The sequence below is a fragment of the Tinamus guttatus genome, unplaced genomic scaffold (assembly GCF_059628265.1).
Source record: "Tinamus guttatus ecotype Peru unplaced genomic scaffold, ASM5962826v1 Tinamus_guttatus_pri_ptg000089l, whole genome shotgun sequence".
NCBI classification, from domain to species: Eukaryota; Metazoa; Chordata; class Aves; order Tinamiformes; family Tinamidae; genus Tinamus; species Tinamus guttatus.
The window spans coordinates 3,239,382-3,253,668 of NW_028288623.1; the positions used below are offsets into that span (position 1 = coordinate 3,239,382).

Here is a 14,287-nt window from a genome sequence, read left to right on the forward strand (position 1 = left end):
TGTTAATGGTGCTTGGATTAAGGCTGCCTGTTGGTCCTTTCCTAGTTGCTAGCTAGATTTAGGGTTTAGAGAGAGACAGAGCTGTTGATGTACTGCCACTGAAAAGGGGCTCTCCAGGGGAAGGAAAGCACCACCAATATTCTAGTTGTGGGACAACCTTTTCCTGTTAGACACCTTGGGGTGTCCTTGCCTTGTTTAATTGATAGATAAAGTTATGGTTTGGGTTCAAGGAAATCCAATCATGAGCTAGCTTTCTGCTAAGATCTAATAAATTAATATTTCTTAGAGGAAGCTGCTGTTTTCTGTGGTACAGCAGCTTTTTATGTGCTTACCAGTAATGAAACAAATACTTTTGAATACCTTCTCTGAGGTGCATTCTGAAAACATCTGTGCTGTTCAACACTACAAAAACTGTGCTCTAGTTATGTCCCACTAGTATGCATGTACTCCCTCATGCTCACCCTTACTTAAAGAATGGAACCTTTATGGAAATGTATTGTTTCCTTGTTGTCCAGGAACACAGTGTTGGTCATCTGGTGCGTATCTTAAGGTCTTCGGCCTGCAGAACAGGCCAAATATTTTGGCAAGAGCTACACTGGCTGCTGCTAACGCTGTAGAGGGCTGGGAAGCCCTGCCCCCTCCTGGTACCCGAGTCCTCGTGCGGAGCCCGTTAAAGCCGGGCCCGGGTGCCCGTGCCCGCCCCGGCGGGACAGACCTTCCCCGCGGCGGCGCGCCCCGCGCCAAGATGGCGGCCCCCCGCCCCTGACCCCGGCGCTTCCTGTTCCGGCCGGGTTGCCATGGCGCTGCCCCCCGCGCCCCTCCCGCCGCCGCCGTGTGTTTACCGCGGGCAGGAGGAGCCCGAGCGGCCGCCCCGCAGCCGCCGCCGCCCGCCCGCCGCGCTCCGGCAGCCCCGGCATGAAGGTGATGCGCCGCTCGGGGCGGGGGGCGGCTCGCGCGGGGCCGGGGCGCTGCTGCTGCCTCCGGCCGCTCCGTGGCGCCGGCGGGACGAGCGCATCCGCGGCCGGGGCGCCCCGCGGCCGGGCTGGGGGGCGGCGCGCGGGGGCCGCTCCGCTCCTCCGCGCGAATCGCCGCTTCTGGAACCTTCTGCCGCGCCCGCGGAGCGCGTCGCCCCGCTGCTCGAGGGCGTCTGGTGGTGCAGAACCCCAGCCTCCCCCCACTAAAACATCCATCACTCCCTGCCGTCACTGAAAGGGAGGCCAGAGTGCGAGAGGTTTCCCCCTCCTTTCTGCCCTTCCAGAGAGACTGTCCTGCTCCCCGAGGTGTTCCAGCTCCCGCAAATAACGGTGCGGGCAGCTCTGTGCCCGCTGGGGTGGCTGCGGTGCTGTCTGCCCTCTCTCTGCTCCCAGGTCCCTCCAGCAGCGCCCTGCTTGGCCAGGGAGAGCACCTGGGGCGGGGGGAGCTGGGACACTTCCCTGTGAAGGTAACGGGGGGCTTTGGTGCTCCCGGGAGGCCGCACGAGCGGCAGGACCTTAGCCCTGCTTTGGAGGGTTGCCGTTCTCACAGTTAGCAAGAAAAGGCAGGGTAAGATGTAGAAATACCACAGTCTTGCCTAGGAGTTCTTTTCTTCTATTATTGTTTTAAATCATTGTTATTTGCAAGTGCATGATTCTAAATTGCTGTCAGTGTGAGATGTGAGTTGGAGCAGGTGCTCTCTGACTCTTGAACTGGCCTCTCAGCAAAACTTGTATCGATTACCTGGGTTGCAGGCAATGTGAGACGGGAACGGCGTGTGCCCATGGTCAGTGCCTTTTGTGATGGAGAGTTTTGGTCCAGGCCCTTGCGTGCACTTCAAGGTTGAAGCCAGGTGGCACATGCGTGTCCATCACTCGAGCTACGTGCAGTCTCTGCATGAGGGGGAGAAGGGCAAAATAAAGGAGAGGGAGGTGGTAAATGTTGATCTCCTGTCTGCTAAATGCAGTGAGTATTCACGAGTCAGAGCAGTTCATGTACTGTAAGAGAACCAAGTGCAGCTTCTGTTAAATAATGCAAAAAAGGATATTTTTAATAGTTTCAGAGTAGCTGTATGATGTAAAGAAAATTTCCTCCTGCGCAGTGGTAGGTTGTTTTGCCTTTGCTCAACTTCTGATAGTAGAGGGACTTTTCCTTTCTGTGCTTGTTAATTCTGATAGTACAGGGCAACAAACATATACGTGAGGAAGATACTGTTTTCTGGCCTTGGATGAGTTGCTGTCTTATACTGTGAAAGAAAAGCTTATCATGCTGGTTGAATGGTACATCTAGCTGGAGGCCAAAAATGAAAAGATTTCCTTCTGCTTCTGTCTTATTGCATGTAGAATAAACCACTGTTTCCACTTGCTAAGCCAATTACTTCTGTTGGATTCTCCTTTGCCCCACTGGAGTGGGAATGCTTGTGGCTATCTGCGATGGACTCGCTCTCAATGTGTCGAGATGCGAGAGGAATCATGTTTTGATTGTGAGGAAATAATGTGTATTTGAGGGGAGAGTTTATATATATATTTTTATCAGATAGAAGCACCATGTAGAACTCTGCAGTGTAAAAAATGGTTCATTTTTTCTGACCAAATTTAAGTGTGTGTACCTTACCATATGCACCATTGTTCAGGTGCATGATTCTCAGTCTTAAGCTGAGAAGGTGGGGAGGGAGAAATAAATACAAAATATTTTTTTAAAAAATGCACCGATTTTTTTCTGCTGATGCTGTTTTGATTCTTCAGTTTTATCTTTTTAAGTTTTACAGAACATAACTCCTAAATCCCAAATCAAAATCTCTTAAGTTTCTAGGATATAGAAGCTTCAAGAAGTTTTGAAGAAGCTTGTGTGTGTGGTGTTTTTTTGGTGTGTGTGTGGTGTTTTTTTTTTTTTTTTTTTTTTTTCTTCTCCCTGCTTACCCCCAGGTGGTTGTTCTAGTCATCTTTGAGCTCCAGGTATCACAGCTCACTTGAATTAGGGTCAAAGAGGGAGGAAATGAGTATATGTGTTTCTGGGGGGTGTGGGAATTGTGTCTGCATCTTATGGAACTGCTTACAGAGATAACTTGGACTTTAAACTTTAATTTGACTCATTTTAAGTTCTTCACTACAGAAGCAAGTTAGAATCAAGCTTTTTGAAAAGTCATCTTGACCCATTTCTCTCAACTGTTTTAATGTCTTAGGAGATACGTTTGAGTTTGGGTATTTTTATCAGCATTTGTTCTCAAGTTTCTGGTTAGCAGATTGCTGAGAATGTAGGGCTGTGAAATCAAAACAAGCTAATGCTATTATGTGTGAAGATAGTCTGTCTGCTCATGAGAGGGAAGAAGTGCATGAAGAGGTAAGTGGTAATATCAGGGAAGCTCCCTTGTAATGGTGCATCCTGAAAGGATCACCTATGTCTGATTGTTGCTAAGAAGATAAAGCTTCATGCATTTTATTTCTAAGTCCAAGTAAAATAATACAAGCATCCTATTAAAGTGCAATGCAATAAAGCAGCATGGCAAAATCTTGCTTCAAAGTGCTGAAGCTGGATTTGAGCCAAGATTTGTCTCTATATGTACTTCTCTGTTCCCATCTCTTTCAAGCAGTGGCAATGATTAAAGATTGTATCTCTGGACCGTTTTAAGTATATGAAATATAAAACTGGCTGATGGGGATATTTCCTGCACTGCGAGACAGGAGTGAGAGTCAATGAGCTTGAAAGTGGATCTGCTGCACACATAGGAGAATAAGGGCTATATGGTGAATACAAAAAGTTTTTGCTTCCCTTCAAGGGCAGATGTTCATGGCAAGGAAATAAGCTTTTGAGGGTGTATTAGGAGCCTGGGAAACAAGAAATTTCTCATACCTGCCCTGTTGCAGGATGAGCTGTTTAATCCATTGGGGATATGGATATCTCTGAAGCATGCCCTGCATCTGCCATGCTGTCAACCACCAGGTACTAGCCCAGAATACAGCGTGCTTGTAAGAATCTTCCATCGTGCCTAAGCACTGAATTTCTCGAGCCTTGGGCATTACTAAAAATGTTAAATGGCTGCTTCTAACACCAGTCCTGTCACTAACTTGAAACCAAATTCAGAGGAATAAAATACACCACAAGTGTCAGGTGGTTTTGGAATTCTTGTTTGGGATTGCAGGCTTAAGATGTGATCTTGGTTATGATCATTGCTGCAAAGTGGTATGAGAGCTACTGGTGCTTTGGCTGTCCTCACATTTGAGTTATATATTTTGGAATGATATGATGCCATAATTGTGACACTTTGAGGATATTACAGCTATACCTAAGAAGTAAGAAACCAAAGGCAATAAGTTTACATTATCTTCTGACTATAGTATCTGATTTTGGCAGGTCAATACTGAGAACTGATAAAGACATATTTTGAATATCTGTGAAAGTTATGAAAGTAAATATTTCTGTGTGAATATTTTTCTTGCTTGTGATTACTGATACTGAAAGGATGTCATGGATTGTCCTGTCAACTTGATATGTATGAAACTTTTCTATTACATGTCTCCGATCCAGCTTAGCAGGGCTCATAACAGATGAAAAGTACTGGGAAAGGAAAAGATGACATGTATTGCTCTCTATGGAGCACAGTCTTTTATTTGTTGGCATGTAGTCTTAAATTTGTTAGAGGAAGCTGGGGGAAAGGGAATGGAAGTGATGGGAAGAGTATCGGGGAACAGGGAATCGCTATTCCTTTCCCAGTGTTTCAGCTGAATGTCAGGGGCGGGATGAGGCTATGCACCCATTGAGTTCTTTGGCAAGGTACATGCTTGCATAGCTGAGGGTAGAGGCAGGCTTGTAAGTGGTTTCTTAGAAAGCAATACTGATGCTGGTTGAATTGACTGGGAGTCAAAATATCTTGTGCTTGTGTTAGAAAATATTATAATTTTAACAATTTTGCAGAGCTGCTTAAGTTCTAGTGTGATTCTGTGTTTCTTTCCTATATAATCGGTTTGTGAAGTGCTTGTGTACTTTGCTGGTTTCTCTGAATAGAAAGCCACCAGTATCTAAAGCTATTGCTGCCAAAATAAGCTTTTACCTTTAACTCAACAGGTCTGGTATTGCTTGTGTTTCTAATGATTTAGTGTTTCCTCTGACAGCAGTCTAGTTGTAGAGCAAAGTAACCTTGTTTGAAATCTCTATGCAGTAATCTATGGTCTTGCACTGCTCCCAGTTGCTTGGGAGAGAGTAAGGTTTCTATGAAGCCTGCAGATAAAATGGGTGTTATTGCTGCTCATACTTCTGGCTGTCCAGTCTGATCGATGCTGGTTAGGTATAAAGCTGGAGACCTTGATAGTACCGTAGGTTACTGTATTTGTAGAATAAGAAGATATTGTTTGAAGCATTACACATTTCAAAACTGTAACTGTAAACACAAGAACATCAACATCCTGAGCTGCAAGAACTCAGACCTGAAGTCAGAGCTCCTGTGTAAGGAGGGAAATAGACCTTGCTGTCTAGCCAAAAGCAAAAACCAAAGTGTGAGAAATACAGCATGTAACATCCCTGCTTGTGTGCTCAGTGCTAATTCCAGAATGTATTTGATCTTCTTAGCAGAAAACTAGTCTTGAAATTCCTAATGAAATAAAATTAAAAACAGGACTAAGCTGGATTGAATAAAGTATTCACAGTTTCAATTTCTAGGTTTTTAAATCACTCCTGGTATTTTGGGGGCACATTTATACATAAAATGGAGTTGCAACATTATCAAAATCTTTTATCTGTTTTTTAAATTGTAAGTGTTGAGCAAATTTTTTTTGCTGAAAACTTTCAGTAATGCCTTATTCGGGAATGTTTTCCTCCTCCCCCCCCCCCCCCCCCCCAAGCTGAGTGCATGTTTATGTACTTTGAATTGGGTCTTTATAGTGAAACTGTGTGTGTTTCAGCAATAAGAGCACTTGGCAATAGCTTGTTTATATTTTGTTATTAAAGTTAGAACATGTTTCCTTAAAAGTGCAAAACTAATGCTTGAAAAATCAGGTAATTCAAGCTGGCTCTGTGGAACTCCTGATAGGGGATACTGCTTAATGCATCACTTGATGATCTTAAAATTGCCTATGAAACTTAACTGTGGTAGGGACAGTAGAAATAGTACTGTTTTGGGTCCCTAGTAGGAGTAAGAAAAGGAGTGTGCTCAGTGATACAAATGTAGGCCTGCATTAAGTGAAGGACTTCTTGTTTGTATTTCAGACAAATTTATTGTATTGTCTGCAGCTTTCTAGGGTGGTAGTTGCATGTTTCATTTGGAGAATGAAAAATATTGTGTAATGTGCATTACTTGATTTTACAGAGGAAACCAGATAAAGTTGACACATTGATCAAGTGGACTTTCCAAAGATGAGACTGAAGAATATATTTGTACCATTTTGGTAACTAGTTATGTAAAATGTTGAAGCTGCACTGCAGTCATGTTTTTGCTTGCTTTTGGCTTTTTGACTGTTTGCATTTTTTCTGAAGCCTTCATTGGCAGACAGTGGCTGGCAGGGTGCAGGGAGCTCTTCCTTCTTCCCATGGAACTTGACCAAATCAGTGAATGGTCAGCTGCTGGTAGGGCTAATTGGCAACTTTGGTATATTGTTATGGCTAATCATTTATTTTTGGGTTTGTTTTATAGGATGCAGGGTCATGCTTGCGCCTTTGTCTTGTACTTTTTGTCTTGCTATCTATTTCCAAATATGCTGGGTGTTTCTGTCCTGTCTTCTCTGTATGAGCCTGCAGTTGTTACTTTTTCAGGGAATAAATAACAGAATCATGCAACACAGACTAGTTTGTGAATATAAACAGTGTCCACTTCATTGTGAAGCTACTAACTTAAGCTAGGCTTGACAGTAAGTCAACCCAGGTTAGTTTTCAGCTATTTTACTGCTGCATAGTATCCTTTAGATTATTACACTCTTTAACTTGCTGTGAGTGGCAAGCACTTTCTCTGAGCTAGATCAGCTATATATAATCAAATGAGATTTTCTGCGTGTGAGGGAGGAGGAACCTATCTCCTGTGCGATTACTTGGTAATTCAAAAAATTACATTTGTCTATCAGGGACAAGTCTTTGCACATTGGCTGTTCAGAACTCTAGTTGTCAAGAACAGACAGATTGCTGCCTTTTTTTTGGTTCTGCTATTAGTTTCAGTAACTATGTAATCTGTTAAAAAATGCAGCTTTATCTCTTACTCTGCTCCTGTGCAGATTCTGGAGATTTAGGGACTACAGAATAAAGATACCTTGAGTATGACATTAAATTGCATTGCCTTGGAATTGTTTATCCATGTCATTTATCAAAATAGCAGCTAATTATTGTGTAATTCAAAATGAAAAAAGTTGATCAGGGCAATTATTTCAAAAGTCCAAAACCGTTAGAACTATTCCTGAGCAGATTGTGTTGGCTTTTTGCTATGTAAATGATATTCTCTGCTGTGATAAGTCAAGTGTAAAACAGCTTAGTGGCTTGATGAATGGAGAATAGATGGTAGTGGTGTTGGTGCTGTTGAAGGTGTTTATGTCAAAGAAACTCTCATTAGGATAACTTGCAGTCTGAAGTTGTCCTTTTACTGTGGGATAGGATTTGACTTTTAAGAACAGAAGAACTTGATCGCGATTTGGACTTTGCAGTGTAAAATTTGCCTTTCTTCTCTACAAGCATGTTCCATCCCATGGTCAAGATCAAGTGTGGTTAAATCATAGCTTTTCTAGTCTAATGCATTTGGCAAATGCAGAAGACCAAATAAGCTATGCAATGTTTTTCTTTCTTCTTAAAGCATGCTAGCAACAAGCTAATTTAACACTAATGTCATCCTCAACACTTCTATTTCTGTGCTCTTTGGTGTTCTAAGGGATTTGTAACTACAGCATAAATTCCCTCTGGGCAAAAACCTGGCACAAAAACTCTCGTGAGTGAATCTTGTTTTGCAAAATGAAAAGCAAAACCTCTATCAAGAGGCTTTCTTGATGCAGCTTTTCTTGTTTTCATATTGCAGATCACTCTTTTCTCTATAAAAAGAAAAAAATTCCAGCTGACTTTAGGAATGCTGGAAGTGTGGCCATGCACTCAGCAGCATTGGCTGGTTCAGTGGAGCTTCCCTGTTCTATTTAGAAAGTATTAAATGAAATCCAAAAATATTAAGTCCAGAATCTACTGAAAATTCATTGCCAAAGTAAAACCAGAAGTTACAACAGACTCCTGTAAAAAGATGCAGGGATAATTTTGAACTTACCCACTCTCAAATAGGAGAGGAAATCTGAGCACTGCAGTAAGGACAAGGATATGCTGGGCAGTGTTGAGTGCTTTAGCTGAAAGGAAGTGCCTGGAGATGTTCAGCTACCTGAGAAAGGGAGACTTATGGTTTAACTGCATCGGTGTCCAATTCAGCAGAATCAGGTTTGTGGGGTGAGGGGAGGAGAGCAGAGAGCTGGTTTTGGTTGGGTGTTTTTTTTAATTTTTATTATTTTTAGAATGAAGGTTTGGTATAATTCTGTAGAAGCAAATAGGAAAGATGGGGTAATTTAGTTAAACTTGGTTAAAGATAATCTCAAAGATAAATTATGAGGTACTTCCAAACAACCAGTATTTAGACAGAGGAGAGACCCCAGATTAATCATTGTAAGAATTTGATGAAGCTCAACTGTTAAATTACTGTATCCAACAAGTATTTTGCATGAATTTAGCCTCATGACTGTACCATCCTTGGCCTATTGGGAAGAAATGCACTTGGAATCTTGTGGTTGTAAAAAGAGATAAAGTATGCGAGTTTGCAGGAAGCTGGCCATCTTATGGGGAAAGAATAAAATCTTTAAACATAATGCATAAAGTCAATGCTGCTTTTATGATACTTGAAAAATACTGTTGATTCCCAAAGCACTTGCTAAACTATTCCATATCTAAGGATTACTTCAGCTTTTCTTCTCACCCAGATCTGCTGGGTCACCTGCTGGAGGTGAACCTGGGCCTTGTGCATGTTGGTTAAGGTGTATCTGGCAGCACCCAAGATGTTGGGCGTGTGCTGGGAAAGTTTACCAGTGAAGTCACATATGCAGAGTGGTGGAGTCTGCTGTCAGGAGCTGAATGACTTTATCGGACTTGTGCCTACATGTAATACTAGAGCTGAAAATCAGTGTGAATAGGGCAGTAACCAGTGAAAATAGGGCTGAGGATGGGTGGCTTAGGCTAGCAGCTGAAACTTTAGATAGACTGAAGTAGGAGATAGGACCTTGTGACTCCTCTAGGGGAGTCTTTGCAAGGGTGGACTCAGGCACTGAAAGAATTGAGGTTTTTACGGTCAAATGCAGCATAGGAGAAAACATGATAATGAATATTGGAGGAAAAAAAGGAAAAAAAATACAGGGAAGGATTTGGGAACAAGCATGAATACAGGAAGATTTGGGTTGAGCAATGAATACCCATTCCAGTAGAAGTTGCTGAGGGAAAATAATAGCTAGATGGGAGTATTATAGTTTTTAAGGAGCAGTTTATTACCTCCAATTCTTGAACTGCTGCAACAGTCATCACTGTGGGCTTTAAATACTTGTGAGCCCTGTTCTTAAGTAGGACAATGATTCCTGATAAAACTTGGTGTAATGAGGAAGAATGCAGTGGTGTGTGTATGCATGTATATTCCTGTATATGTATGTTGTTGGATTTCATTTCTAGAGATGGATTTGGAATGGAAAGAACAGATTTGTAAGATAGGTGCCTGTCCTTGATTGGGAAGAGCAGTAAAGTTGTCTTAGCTTCTTTCAGTTTGACTGATTACCCCAATTTAATAAAATCCATTCCCTAAAAAATGTTCTTTGATTGGGCTTGACTGAACTGTTATTTTTGGAGCTATTTGTTAGTCTCATCTTGGCTCAGTGGAGAGTCAATATATGGTCTCAATTTTCATTTAAGATTATCCCAGTTAGAGTAATGTTAATACTTTTTAGGTCTTTAGACTCTCCTTTGGTGTCTTTTCCACATTGCCTTTGCCATTTCCCACATTGATTCCTACATTTGGGCATTTAGCTAACAGTGACAAAGGCTGGCACAATAATGTGCAAAATGGGCCAGTAATGGTTGTCTAGTGTGGGGCTTACTCCTTCATGGGTTTTTGAATATTTCATGCACTGCAGATGGAGTAGGAGCTTTGTGTGATCTACTATTCTGAAAGCAGGACTGGACTTTGTCCCCCACACTGAGAGGTGCATGGGGTGTTTTAAACTAGGTCTCTTACAGTGTATGTCTAGGCAGGAAGCCACAGAAAAGACTGCTGATAATATTTGTTAATATAAATGCAATGGAAAAGGTAGCTCTTAGTTCTAGTGTCCTAAATATAATTTGGTACCTAGCAGTATTTTCTGCCCATCACTGGATGGGAACCTTCTTGCTTTGTCAGGCATGGACTTATTGCAATGCTAGTAAAATACAGTTTTCCAGTGCACTGAAAGCCCAGGTGTAACACTGAAGTCCTGATTAGAATTATACTGAGAAGTGTTGTATCCCAAGGGTGAAGCTGATCTGAAATGGCTGTGGCAGATTGCACTCTGGTTTGTCATACTTGCTTTCTCTCCATCTGCAAATACTTTGCCTTCTCTGGAGCACAGTATTAGATGGCAAAGGAGCGTGCGGGTACCAGCTCGCAGCAGCATTGCGGTTTTTGTGCAAGGCTGCATGGTAAGATCAGCAGTCACATGGTGCGACCGCAATGCAGGATGCTAAGTTCCTGGGGCGGTTTCTGTGAGAATCCCTGTTGGCTTTCTCTTTGGATATTTGTCATCATTTGGTGTGTTTGGGTAAAGCTCTTCAGTATCTTTGCTTATGGAAGTGTTTAGGAAGGGCAGTTCCAGCTGCCTTAGCTCTTGCCCATACACTGGCTTCCCTTTCGAAGGGTACTGTTGCCTCTACTTGAATCAGCTTGTTTCTAGTCAGCTTACATCTTGTTCTTAAATAAACCTCTTAAAAATTGCCACTGAATCTTAATAGCAATTGTATCCAGAAGCTCATCTGTTCCTGAAAGGAACTAATGTGCTTGCTTATGAGAATGGGATCTGTCTCTGGAGAGCCCAGAGATCCTTTTCAGTGGGATGTTCCTCTATTATTTGCATAACCCGACTGTTCCTGTAATAGCACCTGTACACTTTGTGCTCCTGCAGTTGCTGTGATGATGAAGTAGAACCACATGCTTTCAATGAAAAGATTATGCAAGCTCTAATAATTGAAAGACTCATGCATTTAACCTAGCTATGTTTCTAAACTGTTTATACTTTTTTCTTTTCTGTTTAAGTGCTTTTAAAGAGCATCAAAGCAAAGGCAACATCTGAGCGCATTGATTCTGTTGTAGCTGGAAATCAAGATTATTACAGAATGGCAGGGTGCTGCATGGCTGTTTTTGTGCAGTCTCTTAATGTGTTCAGTATGTGTGCCTCTGATTCCCTTATGTTTGTCTGCCTAAGAACAAAAAAATCAAACCTCATCGATACCTCATTCTTGAAGTATTAACTCAAGCTGAGACAACAACTTATGAATCTTCCTGGAAGACACTTTGGGGAATTTGCTTTGGTTGCTCTAGACTGTCATGCTGCCAGGGCTGTAGATCTTTACTACATATGATGGTTATGTTACCAAGCTTGCAGCAGGCTTCACCTGTCTGTCAAGGGTACCCTGAGTCAAGAACCCTGAGTATTCCTTCTTGATAAGCATACAAGAACTAATACCTACCTCTAACTGTTTGACATTTTAATACTTAGTGAATTCACTAGTAACACTGTGCCTGTATATTCTCTGGTAGTAATGATGAAACCAGTATGTTAAAGTTGGATAAATTGCTACTCCTAGCAGCTTTGTATGTGGAGTGATAAGCTGGCAATGAGATAAGAACTTAGGTTGTTCTCTAGAAAATGTTTTGTGCTTCATTTTAGTAAGTAGGAACTCTCAAGATTTCAAGGTTGCAAAAGAGAATTCTTGGTAAAGATAAGTTTGTTGTTTGAAATGCCATGCTTCCATCTAGACTGTTTTTGTTTTGACTTTAAATCTTGAAATAACAATTTAGAATTTTTTCAGTGTTCTTGAAAATAAATTTTAAAATAAGATACAAAATAGATTCTAAGAATTTAAAACATGTTTGTGGGTGTTGTGTGTCCTTCGGTAGTGTAAACACTCCCTTCAATTTCTGGCTGTATCCATTCCTGTTAGGCATTAAGAATGTGTTGAATGTAATTCTCTGTGTGTTTTTGCTTCTGTGGAGTTAGTAAATGGTCAAGATTTAAATTGACAAGTTGGTGCAAAGCTCATCTTGGCCCTCACCTTCTATAGTGGTTTGTAGAGGGCTCTTTCTTGCTCAGAGCTGGATTTGTTAGTATCATTTTAGGCTTAAAATGCGTTATGAGTCAAGACAAACCTTTATTTCAGATAGATATGAAGTGGTAGCCACTTCTTGGGGGAGCCATACTGTTGGTTTCAGAATGTTGTTCGTGCATAAGAAAAGATATAAAACGCCTCTTTTGGTAGCATTTTGCATCTTCCTTATATTTATGTAAATAGCAGCAGCTATAAATTAAAGGCATATTGCTATCTTACATTGTCATCAAGACAATGCTATAAGCAGATTTGTCTCAAACAGCAAAGTGAGATTAACTAGCATTTATTTAAAATGGAAAATATGCTTTTTGGTGTCTTATGGCTAATAGGTGTAAATGTCTGTTTGAGAACCTTCTTACCTTTCTGAACTTTACCTCCAATTTACCTCTTTGCTGTTCTGTTCTACAGGGACCTAGCTTAGAAACACAGATGGTGGAAGATGAAACTGAGACAACCAGTGAAGAACTACCTCCTCATCTGCAGAAGAACCTCCTGAAGGTACAATACTAGCAGTCAGTATAAACTCCTTTGGATTAAACTGGGGAGTGGGGGGAATGTTCTGGCCATGGAAGTTTTTATTATTATTATTTTATTTAAAAAAGGGGGTTTGTTTTGGGAGTCCCCAACTCTCGGCCTCTTATTGAGGGATATAATCTTTGTCAAGGTTGACAAGTTACCCAACCCCAAGCCTATTTTGTGTTATGAGCTCTTTACCCACTGAGGTGTAAATGTTGTTCTGCCTTCTGCTTAACAATAGGCTTCTGAGCAAAACTGTCTCCCTGCTCATCCTGTCTGCAGGCCTATGACTAGAATGCCACCTGTGCTGTCTTGTTGGGATGTTCTGAGCAATCATTACGGAAGCTTTCCAAAATAGTAATCTGCTTTCTCTCCTTATGCCTCTCTGCAGTATCCTGCTATTGAAATTGTCCCCAGCAGAGACTTGTCAAACCTGGGCATGCTAGTGATTTTGCTGCTTTTTGCCATATCTCTGGAAGCTGGTATAGCCATCTGAGGAGAAGGTAGTGAGGCTGACAGTCAGCAGGAGGCTCAGCAATGCCAATTTTTAATTAAAATCTTATTTGCAGTGATGTGCTCTGGAGTTATACAGAGAACACTTTTTCCCCACTGTGCAAATGTTGCAGACATCATATATATGCAACAAAATAGGTATTGCTTTCTTCTGAACAGAAGCTGCTAGCATTACAGTGTGATACACTTTGAGCTCTGTATCCTATACAGTGACTTTTAAAACACAATTACTCATAATCTCTTTGGACACTTTAAATAGCTCAGTGCTGAGTTTCTTATTAGCAAGTTGCTATTAAAATACCATGTCATGTCACTGGGGAACATATGTGTTTTATATTTTCCCTTAAAAGAAGAATCTATTCTTGGTATAGCTTTTATACAGACAGTCATTCTTAAAGGGAATGTGAACCAAATGGGTAGTGTCTTATGCATTTGCTGCTGCTTCTGGTGTTGTTTGGGGTTCTGTTAGAGTCTTCTCATTAAGTTCTAATCCCCTGCTCTGCCCTTTCATATACTTTGATTCTTTATTTGAAATTACAGTACTGAGAGGTAAGTGAAAAGCACTAATACACATAGATTTGGGAATTACTGTATACATATACTCACAGCATATAATTTTGATTCCATTCTTTGTAAATAATAGGTAAGTCAGCATGTAAAGGCAATACATTGTTGAGGAAAGCATTCTGGTCACTGGGCTGAGCTGGAGATTATGTGAACCTGGAAAACAAGTCATGAAATGTAGAACACGGGAGATGATCTTCTCAACAGGTGGAATTTCTTTAATGGAATTTCTTAATCAGGTGTTTTTCTTTAATGTGACCTACAGTTTTAGTAAACCAAAGTACTATGCATGTATTGCTGCTGGGTTGAAGTATGGTGAAAAATGAGTGCTCTTATTCCACTTGTGTGGATTATTGGGGGGAGTTTGTGATAAACCATTTCTGGATGT

General features: G+C 41.4%; 1 non-coding gene across 1 annotated transcript; it reads left to right on the top strand.

Moving 5' to 3' along the window:
* Window positions 1-887: 887 nt before the first annotated feature.
* On the top strand, window positions 888-12,849 carry LOC104568977 (uncharacterized). Its single transcript, XR_015913136.1, has 2 exons — window positions 888-921; window positions 12,715-12,849. It is a non-coding gene; the product is annotated as an uncharacterized LOC104568977 (transcript).
* Window positions 12,850-14,287: the final 1,438 nt, after the last annotated feature.